Below are 16,084 nucleotides of genomic sequence, written 5' to 3' on the forward strand. Positions count from 1 at the left end.
GTTGGCTGCGCTTATTGTCTTGCTTGAGGCGCCTAGGGGTCCCTTTTATAGGCACAAGGAGCCTAGGAGCCGTTGGAAGCAATCCAGGAAGGCAAATCTTGCCTTCTGTCGGGTGGCGCACCGGACAGTCCGGTGCACACCGGACACTGTCCGGTGCCCGATTTATTTCCATAAACAGTGAAGCCGACCGTTGCAGATCTGGCGCACCGGACAGTCCGGTGCACACCGGACAGTCCGGTGCTTCCTTCCGACCGTTGGCTCGGCCACGTGTCGCGCGCCGATCGCGCGGCCGACCGTTGGCCCGGCCGACCGTTGGCTCACCGGACAGTCCGGTGCACACCGGACAGTCCGGTGAATTTTAGCCGAAGTCGCCGGAGAAAAACCCGAGAGCGGCCTCTTCGGCTGGGGCAGCCTGGCGCACCGGACACTGTCCGGTGCACCACCGGACAGTCCGGTGCCCCAGACCGAACCAGCCTCTTGGCTGTACACAGCCAAGTCTTCTCTTCTCTTCTTCTTTCTGTTTCTAACACTTAGACACAAATATTAGTACACAAAACCAATGTACTAAGGCTTAGAAACATACCTTAACTTGATTATTACATCCATAGCATTTCACATGCTTGAGCTTTGATGTTGGACTCATAAATCATCAAGTCAGCTTGACTTGATCTGGATTGACATTTCTTAGCTCCAACATCCTGCAAAGGTCATATGGAACATTTCCAAACATAGGAACAACCCAAACTAAAGATCAAGATGAACTTAGCTCTTTTGGGCTGCTTCCAGTTCTGGTTTTGACACTTGTTCTCCTTCTAGTGACCTTGATCTCCTTCTTAGAGCTTGGTCTTGAGCCTTATGACTTACACCACATAACTGTAGCTGTTACCTCATTGGCTGTAAGTCACGTTCTTATGTAGTGATCCTTGATGTGCCGTAGCTGTTCTCAACTCGATCACCCTTGACTTTGCAAGCCTTCTTCTTCACCCTTGGCTTTGGGTTCCTCAGCCTCCTTGACCTTCTCCCGTGCACTTGGTACCTCGAAGCTCTTCTTGCCTCCGTCCTTGGCTTGATCAGTTGTCTCCGAGCTACGCACCCGAGTATCACTTTTGCAATGTCCAACTTACTTGTGATGTCCATTATGTATCCATAATCCAGTTCTTGGACCATCACATTTGTTCACTTGTGTTGAACCATGTAGGCTTTACCTTAAGCACCTGTTCAACACTTAGTACACTTGTTAGTCCTTTAATTGAGTTGTCATCCAAACACCAAAACTCACAAGAGAGCTTTCAATCTCCCCCTTTTTGGTGATTGATGGCAACACAATTAAAGCTTACATACGAATAAGATTTGAAGCACAAATTTGAATTCTAAGATTATAGAATGCTCCTCCTAAATATGTGCTTACTTCAAAAACATAATTTTGTCCTCAGACTCCAATTTGCACATACTTAGGCAATTCGAAACATTTCTACATCTTAGCACTTTTTAGGATGCATTGTGTCAAGAATCAAACCATGATGCTATAACACACACATGCACATAATCAGAGTTAAACACCGTTCAAATTAGTGGATATATCACAGGAATATCAACCTACCACTATTCACCTTTAAGATACCAATTCAAACTAAGACACTAATTTAAGACAATCTTAAAGCACCATTAACCACATGACTATCTATAACACTATAGAAGCCAAATAATTCATCGCAGCGGAAACACTAGTCCAAGAAACATATGAACATCACACTTGGCAAAGCTCAAACTAACACATCACCCATTAGAATAAGCTTTCCTCTCAGGTTGAGATAAGCTTTAATACACAAATTCTCCCCCTTTGACATCAAACACCAAAAACCATACTCAAGCAAGAACATATGATGATGTCAAGGGACAGCAGGGTGTTAAGGAGGAAAACGACTATCAAAACTCCCCCTTACTTATTGAGCATATGCACTATCAACATTAAGGAGAGATACATATATGCAAAAAGATTAATACTTCCGTTTGTACCTTTACCATGTTGTAGTGTACTTCTCATCTTGAAAGTATTTAATCTCTTGAGAGCTTCTCCACACTTGTGCCTGATTCATTTTCCTAACTTTTTCTTGTTGCTAAGACACCAAACTTAGAACAAGTTATAGTATTGGGCACAAGAAGAAACTTCTATTCTCATGATTATCAAAAGATATCAACTGAAGCGAACTTTTACGGCTATCAATTTGAAAGATACCAATTGCAAAATTCATTTATTATCATGGCTCCATGATATTTAAGAATAAGCATCTATTATCACCAGATATTATAGAGCATGAGCAATTTAAAGATGTGCACTTACTCACAACTTGAGATACCAATTTCTTGACTTACAGAGGTACCCAAGTCCTGATTGCTCCATTTCTTGCTTATCTTTTTTTTTCACCTAGAGACTATACAAGATCGCTCAAGAAACAGTTAGTCTCAAAGGACACAAGTTATGTGTGCTCCCCCTCAAGATGTGCATCAAGTATTTGAATGACTTGCACTTTGCACATTCTAGCTTCCTTAGAACTAGAGGGGATCACAACATACATTTGTCAAGGCATACTCTATCATTTTCATCACACAAGGATGCCAATTTGAATATCAAATGAAAAGCCACTTAACACCAATTGAAGGCTAAATGAAAGGTTGACTAAATACAATAATGCATGCCTCAGTGGCACCTAAGCCAATTGAATACTCACAGGAAGTATAACATTTACACGCAACTTAGTCATGCTTCATACTTAACTATCATTGTATCACATATACTAATTGATAAACAACATGATCATGTCTAAGCACATCATAGTTAAGAAGATTTTTAGGTACACCAAAAGAAACAACATTTTAAGGCATAAGTCTTCTAAGACACGATGCTACCAATGAAATGCAAGAACACAGCTATGATCACTATCAATGGAACCTCAAGATATTCAATAAAATTGCACAGTTCCATTTTCCATACCTTTGCCCTTTTGAGAGTATTTGTTATCACCAATTCAGGGCTCCTTACGCATCTCATAGCTCAAAAAGGGCACGACATGGATTTGAAATTCTCACAATACCAAACCAGGGAAATCATGTGAACATGGACTAAACAAAATGTCATGTTTGCACATAGCATGACTTACACACAGTTACATGTTTTATCCATATACACCAAGAGGGTTAATCGCTGTGGATATAACGAATGAAAGAGCTACCCATGAATGATTCAAAAGATATATCCTTTAGTGCACTAGTCATGATTAAACAAACATCATTATGATTCATTTAGCACAGGCAATCATAAAGCGTCACTACTCCAAAGACAGGTAGCACGACAAGCTAACTTAAGAGCAACACTAAATTGCAGTTATGTACTTAAAATACACGGGTACCGTCCTTTGGAGAGCACGTTGTAGATTCTCATCAAAGTCCTTTACTTGATTCACCAATAATGATTCAGGACCTATACACCTTATTTCACTTGAGATGAACATGGGATTAGTGTTTCACAATAATTCAACCTTGGGTCAATAAACACCAAAACAATTAACAGCTTAAGTATGGAGTTTTAGATAACCGTCTTAAGCTCTCCCATGGTCTCCAGTCCATCTCAAGGCACTTGCATGGTCTAGTTAGCACAGTTTGGTACCCACCTCGGGATGGGTCCATAACGATCAACTAAAAGTGCCTTGGGTATCCAAATAGTCTTTGTGCTAGTTCTAGGTGAGCTCGTTGTAGATCTAGCACAAGTATATGATTTGGGTCTCCTAAGCAAATGAGATTGAGACAACTTTACTCGTTTAGGAGCCTTACCTTTATTACATACCCTGGATAGATGACCCTGCTCGCCACACTTGTAGCAAAAGCGTCGCTCAACTTGACATGACACTTGCTGTTTGTTATTTTCCTTAGTGGGGGTCATCTTGGAGAGTGCACGTGCTTGGTTCATCAATAGCGGACAAGACGTGATCATGTGGTCCTTATTGTTGCATCCAAAACAACTCCTTGTCCCTTCATCCTTGTCTTTGTATGGACAAGATGCGACAAGGTGGCCTAGCTTCTTGCACTTGAAACACCTCCTTTTTCCTCTTCTCTTTTTGCTCTTTGATGACATAGAGAAAAGGTCAGTGCAAACAACATGATTAAATAAATCTTTACCTTTTTCCAAGCTCATGTTGATTTCTTCATCTTTAGGAACAATCTTTTTATGAAGCTCAACACTTGCTGCAGTTTTTCCTTTCTCAAGCTTCTTCACCACGCGCCCGTGGATATCTTGAGAGAGTTGAGCAATGCGTCTTCTCCTTAGTTGTCTTTGCTTCTTGTTCCCACACAATTTCTTTTGTGACCCTGCATCTTGATGCTTATTCAAACATTGGCTTTCTTTTGAACAGCAGGGGTTAGCACATGGTGATATACAATTCAAATGTGCACTCGTGCGAGAGTGAGGTTCACATGAATTTAAGTTCGCAATTATAACCTCATGAGCAACATTAAGCATGATATGGTCATCAATCATTTTATTATGAGAATATGACAACACGTCGTACTCTTCACCTAGAGCAAGCTTTTCTAAATTTAGAATTTCTACTTCTCTCTCAAGCATGGCATTTTCCATTTTAAGTTGAGCAACACAAGATATAGCATCATCATTACTATTTTGCTCAATTAAAATTGAATCATACCGTTGGACCAAGACATCATGAGAGCACTTTAGCTCCTCATGTTCTTTGGTCATCTTCTCCAGGCTGTTGTTTGTTTTGATGAGAGTCTCCTCTAGCCTGAGAAGCATCTCGCTTTGTTCCTTGTTCCTTCTCAACAGCTTAATCAAGAGCGCTTTGTCTTCTTTGTTGAGATGGGTGTAGAAACGGCGAATCTCCTCTTCTTCCACATCATCGGTCTCATTTTCCTTGTCATTAACGTCAGTGGAAGCAATATAGGAAAATGTACCTTGTGGTGATGAGGATTCATCCTCGCTATCATCCTTATTTTCTTCCTCATCCTGGCTTTTGTCTCCATCATCATTGTTAGCAATAAAACACTTATTATTAGTGGAAAACAAACCTGTCGACGAGGTGGATTCATCGTTTGGTGCCCATCGTTCTTGTTCTTCTCCCTTGTGCAAGTTAGTACCAACAACAGAGGGAGCATTGGAAGTGCATATGGACTTAAAAAATTTCAACTTAAGTTTAGTCCATAGATCATGAGCATCAAAAATTAAGTCACTATTACTACTCAAGATGGCAAAATAGGCACCTCTAGATAGAGAATCAACTAAGATGTTGCAAGCATGGTGATTTAGAGTTAGACATCTTAGTTCTTCATTAGAAGGATTTTTACTAACATTAGAAGGAAAAATACTTCTACTAAAGACCTGTCTCATTTCAGGATCAACACTCATGAAAGCATTATAAATAGAGACAGACCAAGACTTGTAATTAGAACCATCGCCTAAAAGAAGTTCTACAGTTACCTCTTGTGACGACATCGTCATCTCCGGACGGCTAAGCCCACACTGGAGAGGCCTAGCTCTGATACCAATTGAAAGTTCCCTTTGACCCGGGAACAGGATCTGGATGTCGCCTAGAGGGGGGGTGAATAGGCGAATAAAACTTTTTACTTTAAAACTTAAATTCTTACTCTACTCGAAGACTTAGTACGCAGTGGAGTGAGAAGACTCTTCGAGTAGGTTGCAGCGGAATAGAAGATCCTGTCTCAAAATGTCAGAACAGAGCACACAGACGCAAGGATTTATCCCGAGGTTCGGCCAAGCCTGAAATGCTTGCCTAGTCCTCGTTGGAGTTAGCCACACCTGGGCTTGGAGTCTATTTCAACTCCTTCCTCCGTTTGCTCAGATCTGTCAGTATGACAGATAGAGCCTTTCACTATTGAGATGGGTTACAACAACACCGTGGCTGCTTACAAACTTCTCGGCAGCACCTCGGTAGAGTAACGATACGCTCAAGACCTTGCTCTAGCTCTTAGCAGCTCTTCTCCACTCTCTAAAGGCTTATAGTTGTGCCTTCTACACAAACTATAGAGTTACACACAAGAGGGAGAGCGAGAATTGATTCGAGTGAAGTCTATACTTGTTGGCTGCGCTTATTGTCTTGCTTGAGGCGCCTAGGGGTCCCTTTTATAGGCACAAGGAGCCTAGGAGCCGTTGGAAGCAATCCAGGAAGGCAAATCTTGCCTTCTGTCGGGTGGCGCACCGGACAGTCCAGTGCACACCGGACACTGTCCGGTGCCCGATTTATTTCCATAAACAGCGAAGCCGACCGTTGCAGATCTGGCGCACCGGACAGTCCGGTGCACACCGGACAGTCCGGTGCTTCCTTCCGACCGTTGGCTCGGCCACGTGTCGCGCGCCGATCGCGCGGTCGACCGTTGGCCCGGCCGACCGTTGGCTCACCGGACAGTCCGGTGCACACCGGACAGTCCGGTGAATTTTAGCCGAAGTCGCCGGAGAAAAACCCGAGAGCGGCCTCTTCGGCTGGGGCAGCCTGGCGCACCGGACACTGTCCGGTGCACCACCGGACAGTCCGGTGCCCCAGACCGAACCAGCCTCTTGGCTGTACACAGCCAAGTCTTCTCTTCTCTTCTTCTTTCTGTTTCTAACACTTAGACACAAATATTAGTACACAAAACCAATGTACTAAGGCTTAGAAACATACCTTAACTTGATTATTACATCCATAGCATTTCACATGCTTGAGCTTTGATGTTGGACTCATAAATCATCAAGTCAGCTTGACTTGATCTGGATTGACATTTCTTAGCTCCAACATCCTGCAAAGGTCATATGGAACATTTCCAAACATAGGAACAACCCAAACTAAAGATCAAGATGAACTTAGCTCTTTTGGGCTGCTTCCAGTTCTGGTTTTGACACTTGTTCTCCTTCTAGTGACCTTGATCTCCTTCTTAGAGCTTGGTCTTGAGCCTTATGACTTACACCACATAACTGTAGCTGTTACCTCATTGGTTGTAAGTCACGTTCTTATGTAGTGATCCTTGATGTGCCGTAGCTGTTCTCAACTCGATCACCCTTGACTTTGCAAGCCTTCTTCTTCACCCTTGGCTTTGGGTTCCTCAGCCTCCTTGACCTTCTCCCGTGCACTTGGTACCTCGAAGCTCTTCTTGCCTCCGTCCTTGGCTTGATCAGTTGTCTCCGAGCTACGCACCCGAGTATCACTTTTGCAATGTCCAACTTACTTGTGATGTCCATTATGTATCCATAATCCAGTTCTTGGACCATCACATTTGTTCACTTGTGTTGAACCCTGTAGGCTTTACCTTAAGCACCTGTTCAACACTTAGTACACTTGTTAGTCCTTTAATTGAGTTGTCATCCAAACACCAAAACTCACAAGAGAGCTTTCAAGGTCAAAGTCGCAGGCTACCATAACATTATGTGAAAGAGTTCCTTTCCTATTTCTATATGGAGCAGCCCTATGTTCTGATATGGTGATGGGTATATGTGTGCCGTCGATTGCACCAATGCAGTTCTGCAAGGAAAAGAATAAGGAAAGAGATTGAGGCCATGTGGCAAATTGGCAATGAAAGGAAAAGAATAAGGAAAGATATTGATAGCACACCTGAAAAAATGGCATGAACCTAGAATCTGTTGCAATTTTGGTATGAGTTTGGATAGAGCTAGGAAGCTTCACAAAACGCTGAGTTAGTGTGGGAACAATATCAAATACTTCGGATATTTTTCTATGGATAGTCTCTCCACTATGTTGAAAAGCCTTTTGTAGCATTTGGTTACTAGCATTGTGGGAGATCTTGTACATGAACATCCCAAGCTGCTCCTCAATGGTAACTCCTCGTGTGTCTCATAGTAAATTCTCTCTTCTAAGAAAATTTGTTGTGGTTCTGAATATTGCTGGCTCCATTCGGAACTCGGATTTGCACCAACTCTCATGTCCTTCAAGGATTTCTCTAACCTTTTTTAGCACCAGTGAGTGAGGAGGTGTGGATGGGCTCTTTCTCTTCTGAGAGGTATGGAATTATAGCAGGCAGAATAACAAAGAACAACTCATCGTCGTCTTCTTCCTCATCTAACAAAAATTGTCTAACTTGCTCCTCCCAAGAACCCATATCTATAGAAGTGGAGATAGCTCTTATAAGGATCTTAAGCATGCAAAACATGGAGATAGCTATTATATACAGATCTATTTGACTCATGGAACTGAGAACAAAAGGCAAGTTATCACAAACCACATTTCTGAATTCTGATTCGTGAGGCTCAGATGCTTAGTTTTTATTACTTATACTGGGTCTTCATGTCCATAGAGAGTCACATATCTATTTGATTGAGATCACTGATCGCTGTTGAAGTCAGTTGTGGGCTTTATTATTTTAAAGTTGAGCTCTGCAATCCTTATGCTGACACAGTGACACCATATAAATGAAAAAAAGAGAAGCAATTTGCAAGTGGGCAGGTGCACTGGAGATTCAAGCTAGGCACGCCATGAACCACGATGCACCCTTTCCTTAATTTTCATTTATTTTTCTGCTTCTTTTGAGGGGAAAAGAAAGAAGAGAGAGGAAGGAACAACCTCCCTGTCTTTTTCGTTGTTGTAATTCTATCTAATGAAAAGCACGGGAGAGAGAGAAAGGAAGAAGCAGCCATGTGAAAAGCAGTACGCACCATGGTCTGGGTCTGTTGAGAAGCCCAAGCTGGACAGCACGCACCATGGGCGTGGCCGCTATCTATGAGAGGAGAGGAGAGTAGAGGTCTCCTGCAACGGGGAGAACGACCGGGAAGAAAGCTAGACAGCAGACAGGCTAGGGCGACGCGAGAGCTAGCTCGACACAGTTCAAGATTTCCTCAGATTCAAAGGTACGGTCCTCCTCCTACATCTCTAGAGCGAGATCTTACCTTGTGGAGGGGAAGGGGACAGCGTCAGAGAGCTCGGTGTGGATCAGGTGCGACGGCGGAGGAGCTCGTGGCGACGACAGACGAGCGATGGCGTTGGAGAGGAGCTGGCTAGGCGTTGGAGACGAGCGACGGCGGAGGAGTTGGCTAGGGTTGGAGTCGCTGGGAGTCGGGTCGTCGCGGGGATGGCATCGGGAGAACGAAAATCGCCTGGCCTCCCGAGGCCGGGGCAGTTTCCAACCGGAAAAAGGCTTTTCCCTGGACAAATGTTTGTCGAAAGATGGGCTTCCAAACACACAAATAGATAAAACCAAGGAAAATATTCAGGTGGGCTTTATCCCCAGAGAAAAGGCCGGAAAACTGGTGGGATTTTGGGCTGCCAAACCAGCCCTAAAAGGGAAATGTGCCCTAGGCCATTTCTAGTTGTTTTGGTGATAAAATGCTCAACGCATTACTATGAACTAACACTCCTCTTATGAGCATGAGCACATGTGGCTACAAAGCAAATTGAATCAATCAAGTCTAAAAATTTGAGGAAAATAAGAAAAGCACTTTTGGGCTTGAAGTTGAGCATATTGCAAACCTCTATGAATCAAAAAGATAAAGGTATACTCATTTGTTTTAGGTGCTAACAATGTTCATCTAAGTGCTAGGGAACTTCTCAAGTCAAGCCAAAATAGAGTGAAGATGTTTGGCTAAGTTTGACCAAACTTGGGCCACTCTAGGCCTCACCGGGCAGTCACTCGAGACTGCGCTCGGGCGAATCAGAACCGCGTCTCCCACCGAAGTTGGCCTTAGGTGAGTCATGACTGCCTCGGGCGAGTCGTGACTACCTCGGGCGAGTCATGACTGCCTTGGGCGAGTCGTGATTACCTCAGGCGAGTCATGATTGCACTGTGCAAGTCGTGATTACCTCGGGAAAGTCGTGACTACCTTGGGCGAGTCGTGAATGCGTTGGACGATTGGCCTTGGGCAAGTCGTGAATGCGTCGGGCGATTGTCCTCGAGCGAGTCATTACTACGTTGGGCGTGGTGTGGCTTCGGGCGAGTCGTGACTTAGGTCCCTCGTGCCTTGTCTAGTGTACCATGAGACTAAAGGCACACAACGGTCGATCAGCCGAAGAAGGAAGCAAATCACAGATAGGAAAGGATGATTGCTTCCCAAATGAAGAACCAACAGATTCTAGGCTCCATGAGGCTATAAAATGGACACCCTAGGCGCCATGGAGCAGTAACCGGGTAACACATCGAAACAACACAAGGACATACAACAACTCCGAAACTCCATGATCACACTTTAGTTCATTAGAGAGAGATTTGAGCACTTTTTGAGTTGAGCCTCTATCGGTTTTCCTTCGTGCACTCTTTTCTTCACTTGTGTGCCTGGTATTGTTGCATTTGTGCTCTTTTGTGTGTTGGTACTCCCTCCCTTACTCTTGTTCTTGATTGTGATCATATTGTGTAAGGTATGAGAGACTCCAACTTGTGGAGATTCCTCACAAACGGGAATATACTATAAGGAAGACAACTGTGGTACTCAAGTTTGATCTCTGGATCACTTGAGAGGGGTTGAGTGTGACCCTCATCCATTGGAACGCCACAACATGGAGGTAGGCCCTCGGTCGAACCACGGGATAAATCGTTGTGTCTCATTGTCTACTTACTTTCATTGTGATTTTTTCTTCCGAGCTCTCCACTTCACTTTCATTATTACTCTAGATTCAATACACATCTTGTGAGAGCATTTAAGTGAAGAAATCCTCCTTCTATTCTCAATTGAACTTGGTTTTATATTTCACTAACCCCATTTATAAGTCAAGTTTGTTGTTTTTAGTTAATTTTTTGCAGAATCACCTATTCACCCCCTCTAAGTGCTCTCAATAGCGAAGGTCATAAAAAGCACGTATTGCTTCCATAACTGAAAGGGAAATGTACCTTTGGGCCATGTCTAAGTGTTTTGGTGATTAACTGCTCAATACACTACTATAAACTAGCACTTTTCATATGAGCATGAACACATGTTGTAATCAAGCAAATTGAAGATGTCAAGTCCAAAAAAGCATAAATATGAATCTAAAAAGCAACTTTATGAGATATGGTATAATTATGAGCACTTTTGGGGATTGAGTTTGGGGCATATCGCAAATCTTAGAGGAAATGGGTGGAAACGGTATAGTTCCAAGACTTAGTCAATTGTTTTAAGTGCTAATCATGTTTGTCCAAGTGTTAGGGATCATCTAAAGATGAACCCAAAGAAGCCAAAGGAATTTGGCACAAAAAGGATAAGATGGGCTGGTCTAGGTAGCACTGGATAGTCCGATGCCACCCACTGGACAGTCCAGTGTGCACGGGATAGTCCGGCGATTGTACGGGTGAAGAGGACACTCTCGGGTTCAGCCGGGCCTCCTCAGCTATAATTCACCGGACGGTCTGCATAGAGCGCCAGACAGTCCAATGTGGTATTCAGCTAACGGCTATCAGCCATGTCAGTAGACTCCAAGGGTCATATGGCGCACTAGACAGTCTGGTGCCAGTCTGAGAAGGAAAGTGTCCAATTAGTGATCTTCTAACCGTTGTACTGTGGATGGTCCAATGCGTCACCGAATAGTCCGATGCGCCCGCAGACAGGGAAGGCTGGAAGCTTCCAAATGAAGCTCCAACGGCTCCTAGGCCCCTTGGGGCTATAAAAGGAATCCTAGGCGCATAGAGCAAAAAACAAGCATTCTAAGAGCACACTACAACTCTGAGACTCTGCAACCACATTGTTTGAAGTGTTTGAGACATTTGAGCACATTTCTAACCTGTAACTCTCTCGTTCTTGTCCTTGCGCTCTTTTCTTCGCTTGTGTGCATGTTGTTGCTGTGATTGCGCTCTTGTGTGTGTGTTCTTACTCTCCCCTTACTCCGATTTTGATATTGATCACTTGTGTAAGGCATGAGGGAATCCAATTTGTGGAGATTTCTCACAAACGAGATTGATATAAGGAAGAATAATGTGGCACTCAAGTTTGATCTTTGGATCACTTGAGAGAGGTTGAGTGCAACCCTTGACCGAAGGAGGTCACCACAACGTGGAGTAGGCTTTGGACGAACCACGGGAAAAAATGTTGTGTCTCTTGTCCATTTACTTTATTGCGATTTCTATCTTCCTTGAGCATAAGCTTCACTTACATATTGCTCCTAGTTTAATACACATCTCAAGTGAGCAATCAAGTGAAAATTCTTTCTTTCTATCCTCTTCTCATCCGAAATTGGTTTTTAGTATCTCTACCCCATAAATTGGACCAAGTTTGTGTTGTTTTATTCAAGTTTTGCAAGATCACCTATTTACCCTCTCTAGGTGCTCTCAATTGGTATCGGAGTCATTCTCTTCATCAAGGGACTAATCGACCGAAGAGATGGATCCTAAAGACAAGGGGAAGATTACCGACGAGAAGGAGAAGGAAGTCCTCTCCGGCGATACACCCAAGGGAGGAGAGACTGTCGACTCCGGATCCAGCAAGAACAAAAAGGACAAGAAGAAGAAGCGCATCAAGAAGATAGTGTATTACGACAACGATGCTTCTTCATCTTCACTAAAGAACAACGACGACGACATCAAGAAAAAGACAATCAAACAAAATTACTCTAAGACGTCTTTTAATTACTCTCGCATCCTTATGGTTCAAATGTTCATTTATTGTCCATTCTGCTTGGCAAGCCTCCTCACTTTAAAGGGAAGACTATTCATGGTGGTGTCATAAGATGCGTAGTCATTTATTTTCACTCCACCCTAGCATTTAGGACATAGTAGAAAATAGAATGCATTATGATAACAATGATGATGCTATTCATATTCATGAGCAAATTCATAGAAATGTTCAATCTAATACTGTGCTTTTAGCATCTCTATGCAGGGATGAATATAACAAGGTCGGTGGCTTAGACAACACCAAGGAGATATGGGGCACCCTAAAAATTGCTCATGAAGGGAACGACATCACAATGATCACCAAGATGGAGTTGGTGGAAGGCGAGCTCGAGAGGTTCGCCATGAAGAGGGGTGAAGAGCCAACCTAAACGTACAACAGGCTCAAGACCCTGGTGAATAAGTCCGAAGCTATGGAAGCACAAGATGGACGGATCATGACGTCATGCGGCTAATGCTAAGATCATTTACTGTTATTGATCCTAATCTTGTAAATCTTATTCGTGAGAACCCTAGGTACACCAAAATGTCGCCCAAAGAAATTCTTGGAAAATTTGTGAGGTCGCATGATGGTAAAGGAGGCGAGGTACATCGATGACATCGCTAACGAACCTCTTCGTCACTACGAGCCACAACTTGTTGCCCTCAAAGCGACGACCGACAAGGAGGCGCTCCCCAACAAGGTGGCGCAAGTTAAGGCAACCGACCTTAATGAGGACAAAATGGCACTTGTGATCAAGTGTTTCAAGACCTTTTTGAAGGGACACAAGGAATACCCCAATATGAACAAATCAAAAGGAAAGTGTTCATGCTTCAAGTGTGATAAGTCCGATCATTTTATTGCTCAATGTCCCGATAATGAAAATGACCAGGACGAAGACAAGAAAGGGGAGAATGAGAAAAATATCTATAGAAAGAAGAAGGGTGAGGCGCACATCGAAAAGGAATAGGACTCGGACTGCTCTTCATCCGACTCTAACGACGAAGGACTTACCGCCTCTGCCTTCAACAAGTCTTCTCTCTTCCCCAACGAGCGACACTTATGCCTCATGGCTAAGGAAAATAAGGTACGTACACGTGACACTCCTAAGTACACTTCTAGTGATGAGGAATCCGATGATGATGTAGATTATAGCGATCTTTTTAAGGGCTTGGGCAGATCTAAAGTAGACAAAATTAATGAATTAGTTTATGCTCTTAATGAAAAGGATAGATTGCTAGAAAAGCAAGAGGATTTGCTTTATGAGGAACATGATAAAGTTGTAGAAGTTGAAAAATCCCTTGCTTTAGAAGTGAAGAAGAATAAAAGGCTTGCTTGTGATTTATCTTCATGTCATGCTTCTATTTCTAGCCTCAAAAATATAAATGATGATTTAAATGCTAGAATATAAAAGTTGAATGGTTCTTCTTTGGAGCCTGTTTCAATTTGTACTAAATGTAAATATCATGATTTTTATGCTTGTATTGATCATGCTTCTACTATTGCAAAGTTTAATGATGAAATTGTTCAATTAAATGTTCAACTTGAAACTTGCAAGAATGAAGTAGAAAAAGTTAAATTTGCTAGGGATGCCTTCATCATTGGTAGACATCCCTCCATTAAGGATGGTCTTGGTTTCCATGGGGAAGCCAAGAACATAAAGAGTCATACGGCCCCCAGCTTCACTATGGAAAAAGGGAAAGCTCCTATGGCTAGTAGCTCGCATTCTTTTCATGATAAGAAGAACCATGCTTATATTTATACTCATGTTGAAAATGCCAATAATGTTCATCATGATACTTGTAATGATCGTTCCGCTTTACCAAAGTGTCATGGTGTTGTTTTTTACTCCTCGCACTATAATTGCTTCATCTAGTGGTTCTTATGCTCATAGTAGGAGTATACCTAGGCATCATACATCTCATGTTGTTTCTCACACGCCTATGGATAGGAATGCATCTCATGGTACTTCTATTCTATTTCGTACTTTTGATGCTTCCTATGTAATTTATCATAAGAATGATAGAATTGTTGCTACCAATGTGAGACCAAAATGCAAGAGAGGTAAGACTTGCATTTGGATTCCAAAATCCTATGTAACTAACCTAACAGGATCCAACACAAGTTGGGGACCTATACCCCAAGCCTAAAATTCTTGCAGGTTTATTCATCTAGGGGTTCAAGTTGGATTATTGATAGCGGATGCACGAACCATATGACAGGGGAGAAGAAGATGTTCACTTCCTATGTCAAGAATAAGTAATCACATGACACGGTCATCTTTGGAGATGGGAACCAAGGCAAGATAAAGGGGATAGGTAAAATAGCAATTACTACCGAGCATTCCATTTCAAATGTGTTTTTGGTAGATTCGCTTGGTTACAATTTGCTTTCTATAAGTCAGTTATGTCATATGGGTTATAATTGCTTATTTACAAATGTTGATGTAATTGTCTTTAGAAGGAGTGATGGTTCATTAGCATTTAAAGGTATATCTGATGACAAGTTTTACTTGGTTGATTTTACCAAAGAGAATGTTGATCTAGATGCATGTTTACTTGCTAAGACTAACATGGTCTGGCTCTGACATCATCGTCTAGCACATGTTGGGATGAAGAACCTTTATATCCTTCTAAAGGGAGAACATGTGTTAGGACTAACCAATGTCTATTTTGAGAAAGACAGACATTGTGCAGCATGTCAAGCAGGAAAATAGGTGGAACAAGTCATACGAGCAAGAACATAATGATGACATTAAGACCACTGGAGTTACTACATATGGATCTCTTCGGGCCTGTTACTTATCTTAGCATCGGGGGAAGTAAGTACGGTCTCGTTATTGTTGATGACTATTCCCACTTCACTTGGGTATTCTTTTTGCAGGATAAATTTGAAACCCAAGGAACTCTCAAGCGCTTCATAAGGCGACCTCAAAATGAGTTTGAGCTAAAGGTGAAGATCATAAGAAGTGACAACGGATCGGAATGCAAGAACCTTCAAGTAGAAGAGTACATTGAGGAGGAAGACATCAAGTATGAGTTCTCTACCCCTACACTCCACAACAAAATGGGCTAGTGGAGATGAAGAATAGGACACTCATCGATATGGCAAGAACTATGTTGGGAGAGTACAAGACGCAAGAGCGGTTTTGGTCAGAAGCCGTGAATACGGCTTGCCATGCCATAAACCGCCTCTATCTTCATCGCCTCCTCAATAAGACAACATATGAGCTCCTAACTAGTAACAAACCTAATGTTTCTTACTTTCATGTATTTGGGAGCAAATGCTACATTTTGGTTTAGAGAGATAGGCATTCAAAGTTTGCTCCCAAAGATGTCAATGGATTTTTACTTGGTTATGATTCAAATACAAAGGCATATAGGGTCTTCAACAAATCATCTGGTTTAGTTGAAGTAACTAATGACGTTGTATTTGATGAAACTAATGGCTCTCCAAGAGAGCAACTTGATCTTGATAACATAGATGAGAACGAGGTTCCAACGGCCGCCATGAGGACTATGG

At 42.6% G+C, this 16,084-nt stretch overlaps 1 long non-coding RNA gene across 1 annotated transcript; it reads right to left on the reverse strand.

Annotated features, from left to right (window-relative positions):
* Window positions 1–7,343: 7,343 nt before the first annotated feature.
* On the reverse strand, window positions 7,344–9,167 carry LOC103653734 (uncharacterized). Its single transcript, XR_565680.4, has 3 exons — window positions 8,900–9,167; window positions 7,611–8,117; window positions 7,344–7,520 (listed from the first exon to the last, which is right to left on the reverse strand). It is a non-coding gene; the product is annotated as an uncharacterized lncRNA (long non-coding RNA).
* Window positions 9,168–16,084: the final 6,917 nt, after the last annotated feature.

This window comes from Zea mays, chromosome 4, assembly GCF_902167145.1.
Source record: "Zea mays cultivar B73 chromosome 4, Zm-B73-REFERENCE-NAM-5.0, whole genome shotgun sequence".
Taxonomy (NCBI): domain Eukaryota; kingdom Viridiplantae; phylum Streptophyta; class Magnoliopsida; order Poales; family Poaceae; genus Zea; species Zea mays.